This window comes from Phasianus colchicus, chromosome 3, assembly GCF_987193195.1.
Source record: "Phasianus colchicus chromosome 3, bPhaCol1.hap1.1, whole genome shotgun sequence".
NCBI lineage: Eukaryota > Metazoa > Chordata > Aves > Galliformes > Phasianidae > Phasianus > Phasianus colchicus.
Window position 1 is genome coordinate 11,628,513 of NC_143438.1, and position 26,862 is coordinate 11,655,374.

At 39.7% G+C, this 26,862-nt stretch overlaps 1 long non-coding RNA gene across 1 annotated transcript in view; it reads left to right on the forward strand.

The window, feature by feature from the left end:
• The window catches only part of LOC149918402 (uncharacterized), a 79,506-nt gene extending 67,327 nt beyond the window's left edge, over positions 1–12,179 (forward strand). The window contains exon 3 of the long non-coding RNA XR_016465422.1: positions 11,469–12,179. This is a non-coding gene — a long non-coding RNA (uncharacterized LOC149918402). The remainder of the gene's footprint in view (positions 1–11,468) is intronic.
• Positions 12,180–26,862: the final 14,683 nt, after the last annotated feature.

Sequence of the window (26,862 nt, forward strand, 5' to 3'; positions counted from 1 at the left end):
CCATCCATACAAAAAAAAACAAATAAAAAAACATTCTTTACCTGAGCTTTGCTAACGCATTTTTATCTGTATGTTTTAATCTTAATAAGCAACATTCAGTAAACAGGTTCTTTTGTTGCAAAGAAGATGTGCAGATATAGACTTACTAAGACCATATTTTGTGTTATCTCCCAAGAAGCAGCCTCCCCTGGTTCCTGCTAAAGCAGTAAAAGAGAAGGGGTGAAGTTAGTGACTCCCAAGCAAGTGGGTTTTGCTGGTTAACTTGCTAGCAAAAAATCACAGTGTACATCAGCAGGATCACATACAGAAGGACAAAAGGAAAAGAAAGCTCACGCCAGATGATTGGAGGGGTCTATCAGGGAGAGAAACGAAAAAGAAATAATTGCTAGGAAGTTTTCTTAGCGTGTTTCTAACTTAGGCGCATGCATAAAGCTACTGAAGAGAAAGATGACAACCAATAATAATGCTTTGCTAGAAAGGCAGGTCTAGGTCAGAGCTGCATTCATGCTGGTCAGATCTGATTGACTGTGACAAACAGTGCTGAGTAATTGCTCTAATCACTCCGGTAGGCTTTGTACCTTGGCCCAGCAGAAGAATGATGCAATAACTGGCTTCAGAAGCCCGTCGCGCCCGCAACCTGACATCTCTGACAGCAGCGCATTCGTTTTAATGGGAGGGTTATTTGGAGTTGCTGCTGTTCAACAGGGGAGAGCCCAGTGAGTAGTCCTAAGTTGGCCACAGATAAGGGCCTCATTAAAGTGCTCAGGAGTACTCATTTGCAGGTTGACTTGCTGTGATGATCAGTTGGTGGAAAACTATAACAAGAAGCACAACAACATGTCATAGAGCATCGGATGCAGGTTTGTGCTTCTCTAGAATAGTGAACAATTAGGGTGGTGTGTCATCAAAACTTTCATGTCAACAAAGCAACACATTCACTTTAAATGAGACAAAGTCAAATCTACTTAAAGGAAACTGAAACTAGAGCATTCCTCCAGATTGCATGCCACTTTCCGATACCAGACTGCTTTACAAGAGCTTTGCTGAGAGGCTGTGTGGGGAATATGCACGTCTCCCCACTCTTCCCTGCCTTTTTCCTCCCTTGACGTTTAGGTACTCTGCTCAGAGCAACAAAGTTACATGAAATCTGTTCTCCCCCTTCTCCCCTCAAAAGCAGAACAAGAAGCTGGCAGTACTTCCACCCTTTCTACCACAGGATGCCATCAGAATGACATCCTGCAGTTTGCCTCGTTGTAAAGGAGAGCTACGCTTCTGAAGCTTTCCAGCCACCCCACTCTCCTAGCTATTCACTGCCTCTGGAAGCACAGTGTGCTTAGGGCTCTCCACAACTCAGCAAGGCTGATGCATATATTAGGTGCCCAAGTTGAACTTGAGTGTCTGATATGCTGACTGCAACAAGACACATCTGTCTCACAAACAGTTTGCACTCCATGATTCCACTGCCCACTCTCTCGGCATCAAAAGCAAACGCTGCTCACTGGGATGCACTCCCAAGTATTTCATCTGTAAACACTAAGTGAATTGTCATTGAAATATAGAGCATAGCCTTCTATTACAAGAGCTAAAATGTTTAACACATGGGTGAGTCCCCTCTGGGGGACTAACACTTGACAGGGCTGCCCTCCCTTAATAACATGATGTTCTCCAATGGAATGACTACAATAGATAATAGTAAGTGGACGTTAGCAAAAGGCTTCCTGGCAAACACTTTATTTTCACTTACCTCTATACATGTGTCTGTAAGGTGGAGCTGCAAATTCAGCCTCACTCATTTGCACACAAAAAAAACCCCTCATTTTCTTTTCAACATTCATCTCTGAGTAACAGGGGATCCAGAGCTGCCCTTTAGGGCAAGTTGATAGCTGGCTTTATATCACCTGACTGCTGCCAAGCAGTGTGAGCCAGGATTCCACTTTATATTTAAAATGGATTTTGCCTTAATTATTTTCTTGATTTAGGTTCTCCACATTTTACATGTGTGTATGTGTGCATGTGCACATATTAGTGTGTGAATGAAAGAAAAGAGGGAGCATCAGAGCACATGAATTAATGAACATCTGTCAGTTGAAAGAGTGTTGAGCCTGCTCATTGGTGACTGGAGCACAGAGAGGTGAGATGTTCTTGGGAAGGCAGCCTATTTGCCTCTCCTCAGATGTTTTATCTAGGAAAGGTGAATCAAAGAGATATTTTCCAGCAGTGCTGAAAATATCTCTTTGAAGTACTTTTGGTTAGGACTTTTCCAGAGAGGAGGATAAAGAAGTAAATTCTTCAAAAGTGCAGAGCACAGCAGAAACAGGATATTGTGGAGGAGGATGGGAAGAATTTTGGTAAAATGGAAAGCAGTGGAAAAGGTATTTAAAAACTTATTATTTCAGAAATGAATGTTGCCTAGTTTGCATGTGCACCGTAACCCATTTAAGGAAGTATGGCAGTTTGATCACAAGATTTAAGAAAGAAGACATGAATTTGCTGAGAAGGCAGCACAGGCAGCGCTTGAGAGTCACACAAAGGTCTACAACATTTGCCCGTGATTTATTCATGGCTTTCCTAAATGTCTTCATTAAGTTGAAAGGCTCTTCACAAAAAACAGCCTGTTGACATAGCGTGCTCATATCGTGACTTACTGCAAGAGTCCTTGGGCCACTAAAGCTTCTCCTAAGCTAACTATCACAACATTACTATCTTCATATCCATCTCCTCTTAATTTTATTTAGGGTGAGATGAGGGAATATTTGGGATATTGAGAAAATTAAAAGATATATGCAAATTATTTAATTCATTGATGTGAAAGGGAACTTATTCTGATTTATTGGACCAGTTCTTTTCCTTTTGCTACACCAGTGTTAATGAGTGACTGTTCACTTCACTGCAAGTAGGGAATTATATCCACAACTGGTATCTACAGATGGGGCTCCAGTGACTTTGATGTGTACAAGCTGTGGATTTAGCCTGTGTTCTCAGTGGATCTATTCCAGATATATACAGAGATTAGAATCCAGACCAGCAGGTATTCAGAAGGGTTCCAGTTTAATTGTGGGAATTATTTGTGTAGAGACATTATTCTGAAATTTGATTATGGCTGTTTCGACAAGTGTTACACTCTGTAGGAAAATCAATCCTATTTCTGTAATGAAGAAAAAGTCATTTTCAAAAGGAAATATGATTATACATTCACAGCTTAGGTTGAAGAAACAGAAGGCAGCTTAATACAGTGCAGGCTCGCTCAGAGGGAATATCCACTAGCTGAGGCCAGCATAACAAGATTGGATTCCAGTTTAATGTGGTTGTGACTCAAATCCCTTTGGAGAGTTTGTTTGACAATCTGACAAAGTTATCTCAAGAAAAATAGGCTAAAAAACATAAACTTGACTTCAGTAACTGCATTTCCTCTTCAGCATGTTGAGTATTTTGCCTTCAGGCCCCTGCAGCCTGAAGCCCCGTAGGTAATACCACTTTGTGCCTTTACATAAACCAAAATGTTTTAGCTGGCATTTTGCTCCAAGAACAGGTTTCATGCGATTTCAATACGAGGAAATAAGGGCTGTCCGGTATCTCTATATGAAAAAGAGAATATGACAGATATTAAACATAACTGTTATTATTGCAAGGACAGGACTGCTTCTCCAGTAATTTCTAACTACTCTTTTAGTTATATTTCAGTGGGTGCCTAGTTCCCTCATGATGCGTTTGAGAAATTCCTATTTAAGGTTGAATCCTTACACCTAGTGTCAAAGCAGAATATACTAAGCGAAAGTGAATGTGCAGTTCTGTCCCTCTTTCACAGACAGGAAATGGAGGCACAGAGATATGTGCCATGCTGCCTTTGGGGCTAATTGCTTAGTGACTGGCAGAGTCAAGTCACTCCCACACTGTATCTTCAGGCATAGTTGCAGTTACAATGGCACTAATTGGAGCCTTCAAGATATTACAACCTCTAACTATTCATTACTGTCCACAGTTGTCGTTTGCCATCTTTCAGCTGGTGATTACCAGCCCACGGTTGAGCCACCAGAACAGATTATGTAAATCCTCCTAGATTCAATGCCTAATCAGCCAGGGCTTCTCAAATCACCTTCATCTCTGGTTTAGGTTGAGCTGGATGAACTGAAGGCAGATCACGCTTGCAGCTCTGTCATAAAACTGAGAAGTAGCCACAAAGAGCTGGGAGAGTTAACTTCTTAAACTTCTCCTGATGCATTTGCAGTAGTAAATCTGACTACACCCTTATTTCCTGACCAATGGCATCTCCCATGTGATGGCTAGCTCATACCCTTGCAGACCATGCTTAAAGATTGCAGCCTACAAACCCCAGAAAGGCAACCCCAACCAAATGCAAGCAGTGTACTAGGATTCAAGCAAGTGTGGAGTGGGATGTTTTTGGAAACACCCAAATAGACATGAGGGGTTGACCATAACAGCTGACTCTCCTGTCTCCAGGTCATGAAAAACATAAGCTTAATGAAGACTGTGAAACCAGCTGAAAATGACCCCAGCACAGTGTTGCAGTGCCCCAAGATGTTCATAAATGCTCAGGAAAAGTCAGAGGACAGAAAGAGACGATTCATTTTCAGTTGAGAAATGCTTGTTTTGACTTCCTGTTTATCACACCATGAGCCAAGGGGGCTTCCAAAGAGCGTGCTGTACTTCAGTACTGTCTTGCTCACATTTCTGCATCAAACTGATTGGGGATCAAATGCTAAGAGCCAACAGCTACACCTCTCAGAAAATCAATGATTTTTTCTCCTTAGTGTTCATTAAACATTGCTGGTTGAGTGGGAACCATCCTGAGAAACAGCTGCAAGCAGATGTTTGGAAACTTTTCCTTTCTTGAGTTCTCCCATATTACTGACCTGCCTGTATGAAGTAAAACCTGTTGCAAGTGGCCAGAGCTCTTGTCACAGACCCACATTCCTACTGGAAGAGGAGCCTGAGCAACCAAAAATGATTTTGCAAAATGCAGTTCTGTCCTGTTCCTCCTTCCTTGCTGATGCAGCCTGGAAAATTACTCTCGGTTATCTGCTCATTTCTATAACCAATCACTAGCAGGAGAGGGTCCCTTTCAGGAGCCTAGCCATCAGCTGCTCCATCTTGACTTCCACTGCATTCTGGAAACTCTTGTCCTGGAACATGTAGAAAGCATCTTGTGACACGATGAGTTTCTAGTGTTTTGGTTTTTTTTCCTGCTGTTATAATAGACTCATAAGTAGGAGCTAACTTGTCTAACACAGTCCAACAGGCCATCATCCCAAAATAGAGTTGAGAGATGAGAATGAATGACATACAGGATTCATGTAGTCTGGGTTATTTCATGGCACCAGCTGACACAAGTGCTATCCTGTGTGCTGTGAATAATTCAACAAGATGCATGCCAGTCTGCACCAACTTTGTATTTCCAGGTGATCCAGTAGTGCATAAATCCAATCTCAGTGATCATCTGGCCACAGCATAAATGCTCAATGCTTGGCTCCATCATTAATCTCACTGTGTGATTTTAGACAAGCCATTTTCCCTTCCCTAAGAATCACTTTTCCACAGTCAGAAAATGGGACATAACAGGTTCTTGTAAACTCAAAATTCTTGAAGGTTTAGTGTTCCACTATGGGATATAGGTTGTGCTAAGAGAGAACATGTTTGCGAACAGAAAGAAATAATAATAATAATAAAGAGGTGAGAAATAAGAGAGTGGAAAACAACTGAGTTTTAAAGGTAGGTTGGAGACTGTCTCCAAAAATAAGAAGCTTTATTTTTATTCAGAAAACTACTTTAAGAGCAATAAATGTTCTCTGTTCACCCTCTAAATGCAACTAGTCTAAAGGAGCACTTTCTGAGGGCTGTGCTCTGGGGTACTCAGACCAGTAACAGCATTTGCAGATAGTGGTATTGAGAGAATCTTTCTTCTCCTGTAATTAATTAGCTGAAACTGAAATAATATTTGCAGTTTTGTCTGTCTCCTCTATTTTCTGTTTCCTAATGGGTACATTTCTCCTTTGTATTACTGGAGTGAAACACATCTGTGAGCAGGATTAGCCGATTTCACTTGATGTCAATCTGTGAAATACCATATAGTTAAAAATTGGATTGGAGTTGAAACGGAACAGATGGAATTGCATGATGAAATTTTGTTAAATTATTTTTAAAGTATCTGAGAGGCAATGGCATAATATAGGTCAGGAGTCATTCTGCATCCTACTTAGTAGCAGTTCCAAAATATACCTTTCATCCCTCTAAAACAACAGTTATGCTAAAGTAGTATGAATAAAGTATTGCATTTACATAGCCAATTTTTCTCTCACTACTAACGTCTTTCAGATACTGACACTACTAGCTCTGCCTTCAGTGATTAATGTCCATGTTTTGGAGGAAAAGAAGCTTCAGCTCAACAAAAAGGCACAGAAACATCAATGGGTGAGATTCAACAATGGATTGAATGCCTCAAATCTGCCTAATGTCTTTTCTAAGGTCATCCATCCCTTGATTTTTATCTTTAGATCTCCTATTTTTAATGTATATCCCTTTTGCACAAGACTGATACTAGCTGCAAGTGATTTAGTCCCCAGTTTAACAAAGTTGTTAAAGTTAAGCACATGTTTAAGTATGTGAGTAATCAATAAGCCCAAACTCCAGGGAGATGAAATAAGCTTCCTGAATATGTACTTTTGAATGGCTGAGGAGGAGGAACTCTTCTACACAGATCTGCTGCCAATGAGGAGCTGTAAATTAAAGCAGCCAGGCATGTGTTGAACACGACCCACGACCTCCCCACTTCAGGTGTCATGCTTTGCCCATCATCGTAGCACCTGAGAAGGTTTGGAAATCCAACTCAATCATGTGATATCAGATTTTAAGATGAAAAATATTTACGCTTACTAGCAAGGATGTTTGCTTATGTTATATTTGGCCATAGAAGGAGCACACATTGCTTTGCCAACCCTCCCAAAGGTTACTGATAACTTCAGAATATCCCAGGCACAGAGTATGTGAAGAAAATAAGTATTGTCCAAATCAATTTATAATGCCCTTTGATCTTCAATTAAAAAGTAACAAATTAAGAACATTATCCTATGCCTACCACAGATTTAAAAATATTAAAAATTGAGATGTTCCATTTACTCATGAAGATCTAATGTCTTTCATTATTGTGCAGGATTATTTCTTAATTATTGTCACATTTGTTAGCATTTTATCCATCAAAGGTTTAAATGTTTCAAAGAAGAGAATGTACAGTTTACATTCACGCTTTCAATGCTGAGATAATGACATTATTGGTGTGGCACAAAAATCACAAAATTAGTATTAAAAGTAAGTGGAAAGTCTTTTGTTCTTTCCAGAGATTAACTCTGACATAGTACTGTACATGTGTCTGAATTTGAGCTACTACTTCCAATTTGGAATCTTAATTCTTCAGGTAAAATGAGAGGACAAGTCTCTGTCATATTACTAAGCCAAAAATATATATATATATACCCAACCATCCACCTCCCCACGCCCCCCAAAAATAAAATAAAATAAGAGATTAGCATTTATTCCTGAATTATACTTAGGGCAGATATTTAGATACGTTCAGACAAAAAATCCTGATCCAATGGCCTGTCAAAAGCCCTTCTGTGAAAGACTAGTGCCACGGGTCTGTCTAAAATCTAAGGTGGTGTTCTTTTTCTTTCATTATTACACTGAGAAGTATGAGTATTTTTCTTCTGTTTTCTTTTTCTCCTGTATTTGTTTGCTTTAAAAATGATGGGTAAAATCCTGCCCCACTTAAGTTGCTGGGAGGGCTGCCAAGATATCACTCATCCAGTGCAACTTTCACACCCTAATATAGGTATTACGGATGCTGAATCTAAAGCACAACATCCTCTTTCCAGCTTCTTTTTAGCCACTAAAATTGAACAAACAGAAAAGCTCAGAGCAGTTTAACTGAAAACTCTTTCTCTCCTGAATGGCACTTTTGCTCTTGACTCTTCTGATAATGTATATAGTTCTTCAGTTCTCATAGGCAGACAAGCATGACAGGACTTGAGCAGCACACATGAAATCCCTGCTTTCCTCTCACCACCTTTGAAAAATGCCAATCAGGCAGTCTTCAAATGCATGAAAAAACAGAAAAGAATCCTATTGTTGTTATTATGGATTGTGATTAAAATTTCAATTAATTTAACTCTCAGCTAGTTTCATTTTTGAGCAAGAGATGTTGACTTTTTCATTAGGGTTGCTAACACAGTTCCACTCTATTCTTCTTTTTTTTCAATATTTTCACTTTTTTTTTTTTGACTGTTTGCATATGCAGATAACTTACAGACTCTGCTGATTCAGGTAATACATATGTGGAAGCACAAAAAGCAACTTCCTTTCCATCAGATAGCACTGCAAGAACACTGGGACATGGCACATTTAAGTTGTGACATTATGATAGAAATTGTGAAGCCCAAAGTGCTCCATAAATGATGATGATACCACTTCTGAAACAGCTGAAAGCCAGCTGTACGTGGGCATTTGTATGGTGTAAAAAAAAAAAAAAAAAAAACAGAATGAGACAAATGGATTGCTTATATTTTTATTGATTACCCTTCATGTTAAATTTGATGTAGGTGTATTCAGTGGCAGCATAGCCTCTGGAACCTGCTGTCTAATCCAGCTGACTGGGAATAAACTTGCTGTTGTTCAGACAGTGTGTATTAACCAGGTACAAGCCATGAGATACATGGTGAAACAGAGTAAGGAAATTTGGGAGAAGCAGGATTCTTTGCTCTTGTAACAGTGCAAGACAGAACAAGCAAAGTGCTTTTCTATTAAAACGAATGATATGTAAGAGACAGTTAAGGAACAGCTGAAATAGGAGCCAGTAGGTTATAAATCTTTCATACATGTAAGGCTTTGAGAATGCAGATTCACATCAGAACATAGATAGACATGATGGTATCACCCATGTTTTAAAAAGTTGTAGATGAAGAGAAGATGGCAAAGCATAGCATTGCCTACATACAGCTATATGTGTTTCCAAAGAGTTGCTTGCCTTTTTATTAGGAGACTTCATGTAAGTCTCCCCAGTTATACCTCTGTTTTTTTAATTACACAACTCTGCCCACCTGTGCAGCTCCACGAGGCAATACATCACTCACACTATATCCATTAGTGAATCGTATTGCAAATAGATTTTGTGTTTCTTTCCATGAAATTGTGCAGAGGAGGTCCTTGCCACTGCTTACCACCTTCTGTTAAGATGTTGATACATCAGATCCATACACATCTTTGTCTTTTTCCTTCAGTTGCCAAAATGATTCACTTGCAGACAGCAAAAATACTACAGGCATGAATCTAATTCTTCAGGTGACTCCACCTGATATTTTGTTTGGGCTGAGACAAATGGAAGGGAGTTCAACAAGACCAAATGCTAGGTCCTACACTTTGTCTACAACAACCCTGGCCAATGCCATGGGTTTGGGGCAGAGTGGCTGGAAGACTGTATAGAGAAAACGGATCTGGGGATATTGGTTGACACTCAGCTGAACATGAGCCAGCAGTGTGCCCAGGTGGCCAAGAAGGCTAATGGCATCCTGGCTTGTATCAGAAATAGTGTAGCCAGCAGGAGCAGGGAAGTGACTGTCACTTTGTACTCAGCCCTGGTGAGGCTGCACCTCAAGTGCAATGTTCAGTTTTGGGCCCTGGAGCATGTCCAGAGGAGGACAACAAAGCTGTGAGGGGTCTGGAGCTGGAATTGTTCAGTCTGGAGAAGTGGAGGCTCAGGGGATACCTTATTGCTTTCTATAACTCCCTGAAAGGAGCTTGTGGTGAGGTGGGTGTCAGCCTCTTCTCCCATGTAACTAACAATAGGACTAGATGGAATGTCCACTAGTTGTGCTAGGGGAAATTCAGGTTGGATGTTAGAAAATACTTCTCCAAGAGAGTGGTCAGGCGCTGGGATGGGCTGCCCAGGGAAAGGTGGAGTCGCTGTCCCTGGAGGTGCTCAAGAAACATTTAGATGTACTGAGGGACGTGGTTTAGTGGGGAAATATTGGTAATAAGTGGATAGCTGGACTGGATGATTTTAGAGGCCTTTTCCAAACATGATGATTCTATGATTCTATGATTCTCATGGAACAGTTGAGGGAGATCTGTTGCTCTGCATGAAAAAGACCAAAAGTTACATGCTCTTTCTGTGTAATTCTGACCTCATTTGCCATGAGTTCGCACTCCTTCCTTTCAGATTTGCTGGTACAAGCGTCTTCATAGCAAATACAGATTTTTCCCATGTAAAAGGTGTATGTCTTACTATCTAATGCTGTAACACTTCTTTACGTTATTAGTAGCTGTTTCTTGTGTTTTTCTGTCTGACCCCTGGGAAGATGCAGGTTACTCTTGCTGTTTGCTTTCCCTCACCCTGCAGCAATGTCAGCTCTGAGCACCGCAGTCAGGCTCTACAAAGGAGGAGGAATGTGCATGCCTCTTTCAAAAGTTCCATGTATGTAAGCTTTTTCTGATACACCTGTCAAGGTCACTTTTACTTACTGCTCCTAGAAGGGCTGTGTGATCTGGATAGGGCACTTCTGTATTTAGTTTGACCCTGGCCTGAGGCTATTCTGACTTCTCAGTGTAATCCCTCATCTTCTCATGCCCTTCTCTCTGAAACCTGAGCCTGACCGATGGGGAGGATGGAAAGCTTTTCTGTGCAGACCCTCAGGGTGCCCTGTCAGGCAGGCAACCTGCAGACCAGGAGGTGGGATTTGCAGTGCTGCTGCAGACTCACCAAGCCAGCTGTGTCCCAAAGCTCTGACCCCAGGAGGTATTCCTGACCCTGTGCTCCCAACTCCTCCCCTCTCTCACTCTCTTAAAGATATTAATGCTATTTTGTAGCATCAGTCTGCAGTAACATTATGCGTGCTTTCTGTATGCTAACTCATCCATCAAACTGTAAATCATTTAAGGATGAATCATTGAATCATGACTTATTTCAGTGAAGGACCTGAATTTGCTCCATGACCCTATGATAAACACAAAGGGTAACACTACCTACTAGTTCAGCTGCCTATTCCAAATTTACCTCTTTTAATTGTACAGTGATAAATTACACTACACTGCATAGCAGATCTCCTTTTCTTTTTCCCACGCATCCATCAGTCCTCCCTCAAACAATTTTATATTTATAGGGATTTTAGCTATTCACCTGCAGTTACCATACAGCAAGACACAAATGGGGACAAACTGCAAGAAGAAAGACAAACTGATGGATTCTTAGACAGACTGAATCAGTTTGTAGAGTTGACAATTATATTCATTAACTCAATCAGCCTTCTGTTAATAGTGTGGGTTTGATTGCCATCTTGCCTACAGGTAAATCTCCATCAAAATTACAGCCATCAGTTAGTCTCCATTTTTATAAACTATACGTGCCGGGAGAAAAAAAAAAAAGAAAGAAAGAAAAACTAAAAATGTTGCTATTTCCTTTATTCCAGCAGCAGCAGAGCTCTTTCCCAAAGCAGCCCAAGGACAGGCGGTGTGGAGTCACAGTGACCTCCGCCGGCCAGTCCTGCCTTGGTGCGGATCTGACAGCTTTTCCTGGTGCAGTAGAATGTTTGCTCTCCTTGCTCTGATCTCCTGCTTGCATAGATGGACAACTTGCTGCTCTTGCAATACTTGCACACGGGGCCAGCTGAAGGCATTGAGGTGAGTAACCCCAACCCCAACTTCCAGCCTGAGGATACTCAGCATTTTCCTGCTCTGCTGAGTTGCAGTATTGTTTCCCTGCAACTTTTTGCTCACTGTTACAAATCCGGAGTGACCCAAACTGAACTGACATCTATCCCAACTTGACATTCTTATCTTCCCTGAGAAATAGGGTTCAGGGTGGTCCTGTCTCTGATGCCACTGGGTGAGGATGTATGATGAACCTGGGCAGATATTAGCTGGTACTGGTCAGAGGAGTTCATTCTATGTTATCAGGTTTTATTGCAGGCACTTGTAGGAGATGTTTTGAAGTAGTGCCACCAACACTCAATAATATAAGCTGCACACATCTTATGCTTATATCATCCTCAAACTTCATGGCTGTGTTGACTTGAATTTATTTCACAGAAGATTTTACTGAAAATCGTGTGTTTTGTCTTATAAAATCTGCTGTACAACACAGTTTTCCATATCATTTTCTTACACTGTGAATTCTCAAGTTAGTCTGGAGTAAGAAAAGCCTCTTAGAAAAAAAAAAAAAAAAAAAAAAAAAAAAAGTGTTGTAAAGAGCTTACAAACACATTCCAAGGTGAAAGGTGATAATCTCTATGTATAAGCTCACACGTATTTTGTGTTAATTTATCAAATAGATAAAATCATTGCCTTCACAAATAATAGAATTATTTTTCCACAAGGAAGTAACATCTTGGCATTTTCTTCTTGAATTCTCCCTCACTTTAACAGTGCATCAGGTGCTAATAAACCCATATAAACATGAGTGAATGAGTTTTAGTTGCATGGGTAACAGGCCTGTTTTTCCCACTGGTTAGCAATAAAAACAAGACATCTTACTCCCCACCATGGCATATATGTATCTGACAAGTTGTATTCAGAAGTTTTAAACCTGAGTGGTATTTACTTTAAACAACTGTAAGCAAGCAGTACGTGTTTCCATTCCTCTCTTTGAAGCTTGTGTGGAATCAATATATGCCCTCTGATTGCTATTTTGTGGTGTGTTTTTTGTTGTTGTTGTTGGTTATTTGAGGTTTTTTGTTTTGGTTTGGTTGGTTTTTTTGTTTGTTTATTTTTTTGTGGTTTTGTTTTTTTCTTTTCCCATTTGCATCATCTGGAGAACTGAAAAGAATCCAAAGGTTGCCAATGCATCAGAAAAATATCATTTTTTAGTCAAACCCCACTCTGCTATCAGGACAACAGACATTTCCATTCTGTCTGCAGCCTGGAGTCAGTTTTCTTTTACGTGCTCTAATGTGTTTCAGACTAACCAAGTTTTTTTTGTTGGGTTGCTGTTTTGTTGGTTTTTTTTTTTTTTGGCAGGGTGGATGTTGGCTTATTAGTTATGAGAGCCTGAACAACCACTGCAGTGGAAATAAAAAGTCCTGACACTAGAGCAGTGGAAATAACAATGTTGGTTTCTTCCATTAAGTGGAAATAACGTGCTTTGTTCCATCAATGTGAGGTACAGAATACCTGATGTGAGTTGGTGTAAAACAATTTGTATTTGTCTGGGACAATGTCTCAGTGTTGCTACACTGTTCCAGAGCAAAACTTCCAAAAATGGTTAGTTACGAGGTCACTGATAACAGGCCAGATTCTTAGCGCTGATGTAAATCAGAAAAGCAAAGAGCTACAATGATTCCTACCACCCGAGGATGTGGCCTGAAATGTTTCTTTCAGTGGCTAGCTGAAAAGCAGCTCTTGGATACTGTACCCCAATATCCATATGTGTGAAAGTCTTCTAAGAGAATATCTCTAGACTCCAATAATTCCATATCTAATGAGTGAAAGGTGCTTGCAATAACTGACAGCATACAATTCACAGCAAGAAGTGGTGACCCTGGTTTCATAAATCATGTAACTTGCTGAACTCAGTAGAATTGTATATTTTTAAGGTAAGCCTTCCTAGAGTTTGAATTCAAAAAGGGAATCACTCAGAAAGAAGTAATAAAACACTAGTAAGGGGCCAGACAACTGTTTGTCCTGTTGCCTTCTTTACAGTGCTACATAGTCAAAAGTAGGCCTAAAAGGAACCAAATTCTTCTAGAAAATGATTGTAACAATATTTTATTTTCTCTGTCCTGAAGGATGTAAGCAATATCTTTAGTTAAAATGTAATCTGAGTTGCAGGGGGATCCTACAAGTGCATTTCCATTATTGTTTCAAAACCACTGGGTGAAATTCAGCAGATAAAGAAGTAAATCTGTTTAGTTCAGTGGAACTGATGCAGGATGGACCAAGCCTGAGAAAAGCTGAACAGGTAGATAATGCATTTTTCAAACACAAGCCAACATTTAAATTTAAAAACACAGTGATGGAAAGCAAAGGAAGCACAAATTTTTACCTTTAAGGATTTTCCTTTCTTTTTCTCTCCACAATTATTTTCATATTCTCACTTGAGTGGCTTCTTATAAAACTTTTATGCAGGACCTTAACATTAACATGTCTAATTTTCTTTCACATTTTACTGGCAACCTATCTGGAAAAAGAGCATTGTTCAGCAAAACTGAATCTCCACTGTGGTCAGCAGCAGACACAGCCTTTGTTCAGACCTTCACTCATGGTCCCTCTGCTTCACATGATAAAATATAAGAGCAGGAAAGCATCAGCAGAGAGGGAGGGAACATCTTTAAATCATCCTTGTCATTGGAATGGCTTCCTTCATGGCACAGTAACAGATAATATTTTTAAAATCATTAACCATTGCTTCTACAGAGAACCTTCCATTTGACAGCTCATGAGGCAGAAGATCCAGCTATTCTTTGCTGGTTAAGTTGGAGTTCAAATAACTAAGTTTCCAAAGATTTTCAATACAGCTTGTAATAATTAAACAACAGAAGGTAAGCCAGGCAGTAGAAGTGATCCCAGGACTATGGAGTTAGGTCAGCATGAGAAAGACTCACCTTTTTCTGATAAACATGTCTCATGCAGCCCTAAGAAAATCACAGCCTTGTTTTGTCCTGTTTGGCAAAACTGGGCAAATATTCATTCTGTGTTTGATAAGAAACTTTAATGAATGGATAAATGCATCAAAGATGTGAAGATTTTACATTCAGTGGTAATGTACACAACTTGCAGTTACTGTTGCAAGAGGGGCTTTTGAACTTCACATGTTTTGATCTCCTCATGCTCTCACTTGAAATAAACTGTTTTTCAGGCACAGTGTAATTTTATCATCTTCATAATATTGGTTTCATACTCCCTCAGCATTTATCTGAAATAAAACAGAAGGATGTAGAAGAAGAAGGTGAAAATATACATAGATGCATTCCTAACCAACTGTCACAGCTCCTGAATTAGATTCTCAGCCAACAGAGCTAAGGGGTAACTGCATTACAGTTAATGTAAATCTTCTGATTGACACCAGCTGACAATCCAGACCCATCTACTAAAATCAGGTATCAGATATTTCTTAGTGCTTTTTCAAAGGACTTTGATATCTATCATATTTTCCCTGCTAATTCATTACAAGTTGTAACAATAAAATGTGCTTTAGCTGCGTCCTAGCTTTCCTGAATTTAAGTTTGCTTATTGTAATATCATTTTTATGTCACAACTAGACTGCAGATCGAAAGGCAGACTGTGTCAAGGGAATTTGGTGTTTTACATTTAGAAGGAACATTTAATGAATTACGCTGCCCCCAGATAACCCCTATTTCATTTGTATATAATGCTCAGGGCTAACGATTGTCTTTCTGATCCTTCTTAGATGTTAGGCAGTACGTTTCAAGAGTGGTCACGTTACTGCTCCCATCGTTACTTCGGACCCAACCCTGCAAGTGCTGAGTGCTATAACTCCCACAGAGGACAAAAAAATGGCTTTAATACAACAATAATAATAAATTTATCAAAGGCAGAAAGCTCAAAGTAAAATTAAATGTATGACTTTTTTCTCTGCATGGCTAATGGTCAGCATATATTATGTAAACATGACCTTTCAGTAAGTTAAGTGTTTAGTGCTTTTTATATTAAAAACTACTTGCTAGATTTCAAACTCAAAGTACCCTAAAACATTAGACTGCCTATAAATATTCTGTCCCCTTAATCCCTGGAGGAATTACTGACTCAAGCCCCTTCAGCTGGCTTGTCGCTTTGTAGTTTTGCATCTTCAGGAGGGAAAGTAGAGATGTGAATTCAGGTTCAGGCTGGAAAAGGCCTAGGAAGAATGCACCAAATGATGCAGTGCTAATTGAAATGCCATCAGTCTTAGGAGGAAACCATTTGACTGCTTAAAGGCCATGCAAGATATAAATAAATGACTAATCAGGCATCAAGCTCTATGGTGCAAGCTTGTTGCCTGATGAGCACTGGTATCACTGGCTCCATGCACTGTAGAAAGAAGCACTTCTCCCTCTGCCACAAGGCAGCAGTCAGCAGCCTTTGGAAATGGAGCTTTACCTCTGACACACTTTACATTGGATGTCCCTATTTTATGTTTGCTTCCATTCTGGTTGTTTTGGAATACCTTCATGATTGTTAGCATACAAATGCAGCATGTATTTGTTCATATGGGACAACTATGGGATGGGACAACCCTAGCTATATGTACAGACTGAGGGGCAAGAGCTGGAGAGCAGCCCCATGGAAAGGGATTCGGGGGTTCTGACTGATGGCAAGGCATGTCTGAGTGAGGTAAAGTAGGTGGGTGAAAGCCACTGTGTCTCCAACCTAGCCTCAGGGACTGATTAGCCATAGCTACAAGCCCTTCAAGGCACTAGATCCTCACCTCAGCTGTGTAGTATAGCTAGTACAAGGAGTCCCCCACTGCAACTACACATCTCTATAAAATTAAGTGATGAAAAATGAGTTAAATTCACTAATTTATTTTATGTACAAAATGCCATATAGTCATCTACAGCACTCCTGAAGTCACATAAGGACTGTATTTGCAATCCGATTTCTATCCCACCCACATATACAAAGAAGCAACAGACTGTGGAACAATGTGTTCAAACACTGAAAGCCTAACTAAGCCTCAGCTAGGAAAAACTGGCATAACTTCAGTGGCTACAATAAGAACTATTGCAGACTGTGGTAATTTAATTACCTGAGGACCTGTCCCGTGTTTCCTCAGACAGCTCTAAGCACTTCTTCTGTTCTTTTTTTTAGTGTGGTTTGTTATTTGTATGAATCAGAACTAGAAGAGAAGAAGAATCAGTGATTTCAGAAGTCTTTGGATCATGCTCCAGGAGTTCTCATTTGAGCCAGTGGCAAATAGTTCTGGTGTAGGATGGAAGTCTGGGCCTGTAGCAGTGCATTTTCTTAGGATTTCTTGTTCCATGGGATTCTGTGCAATCACTAAGTATTTCCAGTTGATATGGTAATGTTAAGTAGAAAACTCCAAATATTATAATAGGAAAGGAATGCTTTCCTGCAGCACTAGTGCTTTTCTTCCATGTGTTTTCCACTTACAATCTCTCTTTGGTAGACCTGCAAAATAAGATTCTTTGACCAGCAGCACTTGCTTTTGCTCCAGGGCAGAAAGCACAGGACTGAACCAGAATGCACTGTGTTGACCATACAGAGTCCAGATGTTATAAAATACAGAAGCAAGGCAAGTCGTGGAATAGAAATAGACAAAACATTCTGAAGATCCTGAATTTCTCTTCCCCTAAGGACCTTTTCATATTTTTTGCACATCAAACAAACATCAATCTGATGTATTGGAATAGAGCATTTGACACCAGTGTCAGTGGAGGATGTAAAACAATACTGCCAGTACCAGCAGAGGAAGATGTCTTTGCTACAGCAAAGTGTATATGCTGGATGGCAAACAGCTGTTCTTCAGTATCAGCAATGGTACATGAAAGAACCTGAGGGAGGCTGCAAGTCTTCAGGTTTTTCCTCATTTATATTAATATTGAACTGGCTGGCTCTAAAGGTGGGAATTCACGGTGCCCATAAAACAATTCATATTAGGGAAAGGTATTTTTCTGACACAAGATGGCTGAAAAAGATGCCTAGCATTCCTGAAATTTTCCACCTTCACTAGTCCTAACCAAGAGCAGATGAAATTGTTATGAAGGTTTCAGCAATGCTATGGCTCCTGTGGCAGAGAGTCTCAGTGTTTGTTGTGTAGTATGTTACCTTGAATTCAGCCTCATGGGTTGTTCCTGCAGTTAGGTATATTCACTTATACATAGTCCAAGACCTGGGTACTTAGAACAGAGATGAACATGTATCAGCCAGATAAATAGCAGTCTTGTCTGTGTATACTCCATTACTCCAAAACTGGTTTTGTTGCTCATCAGAAGACAAGCTTAGTTAGCAAGTTTGAAATAGTATTCACATTAGTGTTGTTTACTCTTCATCTGGAGAGATTCCTAATGATGATTAAAGATCAATCATTTTAAGCCTATGAGCTATAATGATAAGACTATGAGCCTGACCTATAGTAGTTTGAAACTTAAATGTGTTTCCTACATATTCTTAAACTACCTGAATTCCTTTAATAATGCAAAGGAATCAATCAAATTCTGTTAGCTCTCTGTTAGGTGTTCAACATATTATTCACTGAAAACATGGTCTCCAGGTTGCATAGACAGCCTCTGAGATTGTCTCAGTCTCTGTTCTCTTTACCTAAGGATGATGGTGCACCATCCTCAGGCCTGAAAGGATATGTATTAAAACTGGCAGACCCATACTAAAATCTAAGAAAAATTAAAAAATAATTAAAAAATGGGGGACCTTAAGGAAATACTCAGCAGGATTGAAAGGGGTTTTGTGATCCTATTTAAAGACATAAGTCAGTGATAGCTGCACTGTAGTAGTGCAATCGTATTCAGACTAAGTTCTGCTCTGTTTAACGTTATCCAGAATGTGAGAACAATTGAGTTCTGATAAAACAGTACAGTGTTGCTATTTCCAAATGGAACAGTTTCATTATGTTTTTGAATAACTGAAACCTGCATTTTTATCTGCCAAAATGCCAAGTAAGCTAGCATAAGACTGTATAGACACTGATATGTACACTGCAAATATGCAAAGATTTAGATATTCTGCCCTGCTTTCCTGTGAGGGTGCTTTTCATCATTAAACAAAATATTTATTTCACTGCAGTCACAAAGAAATGTTCGGAAGTTTTCAACATTAATTTTGAAAAGTTATCCCAATAATGACATCTGTCCATCTTGACAGCAGTTTTCTGTCCATTCAGTAGGGCAACAAACCAGGATGGGATTCATTTCATCAACCTTCATCAATAGCAACTCGACTCGTTAACACAAATCAGTGTTCTTTAGAAATTTGAGCAAACACACCAGGCTGTGAAGGACAATGGAGGTATGCTCTTACCTGTCAGCACTGAAACAGGGGTGATAACTTCCAGCAAAAGGGCAAAGCCCATATCCATGGACAGTGATGCCTTAACCTATCTCAGTGAGCACTGGCAGAGACCGTCTGAGAAAGCCCTTATGGCTGACCACTGTCCCCTTGAATAACAAGTGCAGGCAGCTTCTGTACCAGCAGTTTTCATCTTACCTCACCACGTGAGACTTTTCCCATATAAACAGGCCTTTGGCTGTCCTTTAGAGACTGCTCACTTCAAGAGCAACATTAAAACTGCAAGGAGTACCAACCTGCAGGTGTCCTGTTATTTACAGAGACTGCTTCTGAGCTTTGGCCATATCGAAAAGCTAAACAGAAAGTCTTGCTGACATCTGGGAACCAAAATTTTTTGGGTCAAGCTGATCTGTGCTCACTGCAACCTACTTATGATATATTTAATTAGTCCATACTTCAGTGCTGCTGTCAATCAGTTTTCTCAGAAGACTGGCCACAGATGGAGCTGCGGTGCTGGGGGAGGTTGCTGATGTTCCTGCCATTACTGAGGAAGCTCAGGTGTTCCTTTAGGGTGTCTTTTTCACACTCTCTGGGTTAAACCTGCCACCACACTTGATGATAACAAACTGATGGTTTGATAGCAACGCATTGCAAGAAGGAAATTTACATTAGGAAATTAGCTGGGAATCTTACTTCTCTTCCAGAGTTTGGGGCATGGCCAGCTTCCTGAGATTATCTGGGAATGTCACCTAAGAAATCCATGCTTTGACCAAAACATCGGCAATGCCCTTTATTTCCTTACCCATAACATCATTTTTGAAGGTTAGAACCTTCATAGCAATTGTTATTATCTTCCCTTCAAAGGTCTTGTGAGGTTTTTATAAATTTTGATTACCCTGTATTCCAAGATTGTCTGCAATTTTATGACACTGAATTTCATGAAGCACAGTTGGTCCCTTCATATTCCCAGTCTTCTAAATGAACATGAGCTCAAAGGAGAACCTGGGAAGAATGTCATCTTTCCCAAACTGAAAGGAGCATATGTTCTAGGTTTAGACTATGTCAGACAAACAACACATGTAATTTTATTTACTGTAGCAAATGGACAGTTGATGTTTTTCTTTACCAAGTCTTTTCCTCTGAAAGATCTCAAAGAAATGGCCCACATTATAAATAGTAGAGAAAAATGATAATCGCAACGTTGTCTCCTGCTTCCAAATGATGATGTGCAAGGCACATACATAACTTCTTGGCAAGGGTTCATTTGTCAAAATAAAAGAAGGCAACTGCATAAGGGAAAGAGACAATCTATCTTGACTTGTAGATGCTAGCAAAAATGTAAACAAAAAGTTGCAGTGACTGATGCATTAATGTAACACTGGCAGAGTACTGGCTTCAAAAATTAACAACTGTTGATGCTTTCCTGACTAGTCAAAAGAGCAGGTGTCATGATTTCTGCTATGTTTGACATTTTCTACAGTTTCTACTCAATTTTAATCTCTGTGTAATACTCAATACTCAGCTTTCTTCAAGAAAGACAGAATACAATTCCTACAAATGGGATAATACATTTGAAGACAGCAGACCTAAGAAAAGAGATAGCAGAGATGAAAATTTCTTGACATTTTTATGAACTCATCATTTTTGCCATTTAATATATAAAAAGAAAAACCTATTTCCACTGATTGATTACTTTAATGAATAAATGTACTCAATGATTTGGTGGCTTGAGTGGATTAAATTTCCCTTGCTGGCAGGAACTGGACTTAAATGAAAGTGTTTTGAGGGTTTATTCATTTTTCCCAAAGCTAAAAAAAAAAAAAAAAAGAGAGAGAAAATCAGTCTGAATTTTAAACCACTTTGATCTCTGTCTATATTTTACAAACTATTGCCTGAACCTATGTGAACTCCTGTGGAATCAAACCCAATTATGGTCCATGCAATTGCATGCTCAAATAATTCCAAACCAGATTTTTCACAATGTTGTTGACATGTTGAACAACACTCAGAAGCTTGTAATCATAACCTCCTTCTTATGCATTATACTTCCTTGCTGCTGCAACCAATTCAAATACCCATCATCACATAAGCTTCAATCCTCACCTGCACAAAATGCTTTCAAAAACACAACAGCAAATAAACAGCTGATATAAAGAAAGGCTGCATTGTTGTGTCTGGGTTTTATAGGTTTTGGAGGGAGATGGGCAGCTCCTGTTTAGTCTGGGGCTGTTTAGTCTGGGGAAAAGGAGGCTGAGGGGAGACCTTATTGCTCTCTTCAAATACCTCAGAGATGATCGCTGCAAGAGTGGGGCTGGTCTCTTCTCACAGGTGACAGGATGAGGGGAAATGGCCTCAAGTTGTGCCAGGTAAGTTTAGGTTGGATATGGGGAAAAACTTCTTTACAGAAAGGGTTGTTAAGCACTGGAACAGGCTCCTCAGGGAGGTGGTTGAGTCACCATCCCTGGATGTGTTTAAAAACCATTTGGATGTGGTGCTCAGGGCCATGATTTAGCAGAGGGTTGTTAGAGTTAGGGTAGTATGGTTAGACTGTGGTTGGACTTGAAGATCTTTAAGGTCTTTTCCAACCTGAGCAATTCTACGATTCTAAGGTCACCACAGGGAGCAATGGGGGAAAAGAAGAAAGTTTGTTATAAAAAGTAAATACCTCTTAAAAAAATAGAAAAAGTTAGAACTGTTTGATTTTGCAGAGGGGCTGGAGAACAGGATAATTTTCTCTTTGTGTCTCGGTTTTCTTCCATTATCAAGCTCATGAGTTATGGTGCAACATGACTTAGAGTTCTTAAACTCCAAATATTTTTGGTGCGTAATTCTTCCTGCAGTCATGAATGAAGCACCATACATCTTTGGAGCAGAGCATTACATGGTATCTCCATGCTAGCACAGATTTGTGCTAATGTCAAATACACACACTTGCCAGAAGCTAAATGTAAATTTCTTCTCACAAAGGCAGAGCTGGAAGCTGCATAGGACTATAACATTCACTCCAAACATATTTTAGCTTTAAGAAAGTTGCTTTAATGGAAAAAAGAAACATTAAAAAGTTATACGTTGTACTGTTTTAATCACAGCTTTATATTCTGAGTATGTTTGCTTACTTTCTAGATTTCTGTCTGCAGGTGAAAGAGACTGAGTAAAGAGAAGCAAAATAAAAATGAAGGAACATTTTCACTAGCAATATTGGCTTCACTGGGTTTTGCTGTAGATAAATCTGCTGATGACTTGAACAACAAAAGAAAACTCAAACTATGATGAATCATTTGCTCCATATTTTCATTTGTCTGGTTTTGTCTTGATATTTGCTCCAGTTGTCTCCATGCAATATCTCTTGTGGGGTTTGCAGGAAAAAGGGTTTTTTAAGCTTTCTTTTGATGGTTGCCTTTCATTGAAGGACTCTCTGCACCTTTTATTACTTTAGCAAAGAAATAAGAACTACCTTGCTTCTGTGTAAATGCTCTAGTCTTATAACAGATAAAACAAACACCCTAATATTCTCAGTACATTCTTGTTTTATTTATGCTGACTACTACATGGGCATGTGTCTTACTGTAGAGTAAACATATACTGAAGATTTGCTGATAATTAAAATCTTGCCATTGATAATGGCAACTCAACCTTAAAATAACTTTTTGGTTTAGGGAGAAAAAAAAAGAAAGAAAAAAAAAAAAAGCAAAAAGCACTGATCACCACTTGTGGTATTCTTAGGAATATCACCAATAAGAAAAAAAAAATTGTAAAAACTATTTTTTTAATGTGGTTTACTCTTAGAGCCTTGTGAGACTCACCTATGGCATTAGCATAATCTGATAGCGATGTGACATCTTTCAAATGCATCCTTTCCTGAAGGACATCAAGAGAGGTGAAAGCTGACAGCCCTGTCTTACACTAACAGAGCTTTGGGTCAAGCGGGCATCACACCAGTTTATGTGAGGACTGAAGCTGACCTTGTGTCTCTACAGCTCCCAAAGGATCCTACAGTGAGTACTGATGTATTCAAGGCTGTGCATGCTGGCATCGCAACCAGATCTCCACGTTAAGGGCAACGTCGAGGGCATCTTTCATCCTGGGGCAAGCACAGAGCATCAGAAAGATGTTCTGCTACAAAAATTTTGCGACAAGCTGCCATCATCTCCTGCAGGGCAAATACAGGAGTCTACTGCTGAAGACAAGCCATCAGAGCCTGCCTCAGGTGCTGACAGCACTTCTTTAACACATCAGCTTCTCTAGCACAAGCCTTATTCTCAACAACAGCTGCTACTGATCGAGCTGTTACTGATCGGGCATCTTCTCCTTGTCGGCTAACAGGCAAAAGCAAATCTGTCAGAAACAACGTGGCCTAGCATCTTGTGGACAGAGGGCTAGATCAGCTCCCAGCCTGCTGACTGCATACTCATGCACAGTACAGTGAACCAAAGGTGCTTTTGGATGGGCCCAAGGAAGCCCCATTGATCTTTAGGAAGCAGCAGGGAAGGTTGTGTGATGAATTGGTGAGGCTTGGATTCAGACACCTGACCCGCCTGCCATCTAGTGTATGTTCAGAGCATACTTCCAACAGAAGAACAAAGAACAGAATTAATCTGAGTGAATGTGGCACATTTTCAAGGGCCCATGCTGAAAACAGCGTCACATTTTCATTGTGATGTTCTGCTTTTTGGGAATAGGGTATATCCTAAAAACAGCAGCCATTCGGTTGCAGTGATCACACTGTTTTCAAATACACAACAGACAAAACCAAGCCTACTTCTTTCAGCTACAAAAGAAGCAGTTTACATTTTCCACCAATTATACCTTGTTAACACAAGACAAGCCACAGAAAACTTGAGTTCTAGGTCTACTGCTTTTAGCAAGAGTTGCCTCTTTCATCTGTTTAGCAGTCTATCTGGAACAGAGCTGCTCACACTTAATACACACAGACACTGTACAAAACTGCTCCTATGCCACACAGAGTCCCACTGTTCATATATCTGTATATCAGACATTAATTTGCACAATTCTGTGCCAAGTCAACCATTTTCCATAACCCTCCACTTTGGTACAACCACCGATTTCAAGATTGTTTTTCTTCAATGAAATCTTCTAATTTAGAAGACAAGTGAGTAATAAAGATTTGTGGGACTGAACTGAGAATACACCTCTACAGATCTCAGAGCAAATCTTCCACATTGGTCCATATTTTTTGTCTTGTGGAAATTTGTGATACTTGGTGCCTAGGAGTTCACTCTCTCCTCACTGAGCAATCAAATTACTTTCTGACAAAAACACTTCAATGACTTTTTAAATAATTTGTCATTTTTTAAAAAATACTATATATACATATATACATATTCTTCATTGAATTGTCTCCAAACCACAGAAACTAGTAAGAATTATTTCGGAATTATCAAACCCAAACTCACACCCACATTCAACAGTTGTTTAACCTCGAAGTCAAATCACAACACTTCTGAGATCCACTCAGAGACATGCCTATAGCAGACAAAGGACAGAGGTCCCTGAGCTGTGAATGACTGAGTCAGCTCTGGGAACACAATAAAAACAGGCTCAGCAGCATGGAGCTAATTGCCTCCTACCTGGGCTAATTAGCTTTTATACAGTACTGCAGTGATGCAGCTGTACAGTCTCTTGATCTGGCATTGTCTTGCAACTAAGACAACACTCTTAAATCCCTGCAGTGTCCTGCACTGACTGGGTACAAACGAGTCATCTTCCACTAAAAAGAAGACAAAAATAATTAAGTCAACTTTGTAATGGTTGGTGATGGATCTTGTTGTCACTTCAACTTCAATGAATAGAAACATATGCATTTTTCACTAAACTAAGACACACATGTGCATATGATCAATCTTCTCAGGAGTATGACAAATCTCCCTTGCCCTACTTTTGGTACTGCATTCTCACAGCAGCAATATCATGGCAACTTCCCCTTATTCCCAATATGCACCTTGGCTGAAATCAACTGCTGGCCGCTGGAACAGACACAGCTCTGAGTCACTGCCTGCAAAAAAGCTTTGGACTAGGAGTCCCTGTGACAGTGTAACCTAGTAGAAATGAGACAAAAAGACAAAATCATTGTGCTTTTTAGATTTCAGTATTACTTCTAAGTTTTGTTGTTTTTTTTTTTCCTCCCTGAAACATATAACATTGGCTAAATTTTAACATGGACCCGGGGCTCATGTTTCTGTTGTACAGCACAGGGTTGTGCAAAAGAAAAAAAAAAAGGAAAGGTAGCTGTTGCATGAATCATTCTTTTCATGTGTTTGGTTTTCCAAGAGTACTTTACAAATATCCGTTTTCATTTGGCTTCATATGGCTGCCACAGAGTCTCGGAACAAGTGTGGAGCTGTTAGTTGCGCTGCACATGTTTCCCTCTTCTCCACTAGTGGAAAAACAGTGCTGAGTTCTCAGCCTCTACTTTGCACTTCATCTAAAGGAATAGAGCTTGCATAGGCTGTAGATCCAGCAGTATAAAGGGTATCAGTCTCAAACATTTAACCCATTTGTATTTAAAAATTAATAGTGAAACTACAGCAATGAAACCTCACTGCAGCACTCTGCTATAAAATCTTTGCTTACAGAATTTTTATGAGGTTTGGATTAGGAAGGTACTATCAGTCATATTAAGTGGGAAATAATGTGGTTTATCAATACTTTTATTTCAACAACTGTGTAGAAGCGTCCATAGGGCAAACCTGCCTTCTCCTCTTCCCCAGGGGTACCTGTGAATAAATAAACATTAAGATGCACGCGGTTCATTGTGCAAAGCAGCAACAGAAAAATGCAAGACGTGAGGAAAGAAGTGCTCACTTCTGGTCTGAGGCACAGAGAGAAAGGTGTACAAGGGGGCTGGGAGGGAGGAGAGCAGAGCATACAGCCATTGCTGGGATCTGCATGTTGAAAGGTATCTGGGACTACCACCACAGCTGCCAAATGACAGCGGGTGGAGGGAATGTATTCAAATTGTAACTGCAGTGGGTCTGAAGCACGGGGCAGAAAATATTTTCTGTTTGTATGAAAAATAGATTCATATGTAAATACTGAAGAGTGTCTTCTCTAGTAATGAATAAGGAATAAATCGCTTATTTCATGTATGATAAAACCATTATTTTGCACAGAAGAGGCAGATGACACTTGATTTATATTGTCTTGCAAAAGCTTAAGACAATTAGGGGGAACACTATTCTGAGACTTATTACATTGACAAAATTCTGGTACAGCCAACAGCAATATGATTCACACAAGGATCATCTGGCATGTAAAGCTCATTTTAACAGATACCAATGTGACATACATAAAGCTGTCAGGCTTTCTCTAAAGGACAGTCATCCACTTCATGTTTCAAGTGCCAAATTAATTATATTTGACATTTAATTTATAACCTAGGGTATTTTAGATTTAGAACTTGACTATGATAACAGCAGATTAGAGCTGCGTTTCATTTGACAGAATCGATCTTTCAAGTTATTTTCCTTGTGAGCAAGGGTCTTGATTTAGATTTTTGTGTATCAAGCCTGCATACAGGACATTGATACCTCTAAGCAAAGTACACTTCATTCGCCTCCTCCCCCAGCCTTTCTGTGCTGAATTATTTTGCACTCGGATGCAAGTTTCTTCCCCAGTCTTAATCACAAAGCTCCACCTAATGGAGCGAGGAGAGAATTGTAGAGAAAAAGGAACACAGACTCTGCTAAATGGTATTATCAAGGGAAAAATGCTACGAAACCATAAGCGGTTCATCTCCTCCACCTAATTTAAGTCTCCCTTTCCAAGGACATGAAAACTTTGAAGTGTGCATGAAAGCTGAAAAAATAGCTTTATTTTTTAATCTAACCAAAATCAAAGCCTTCTTTTTATTGCTACTGATAGATATTT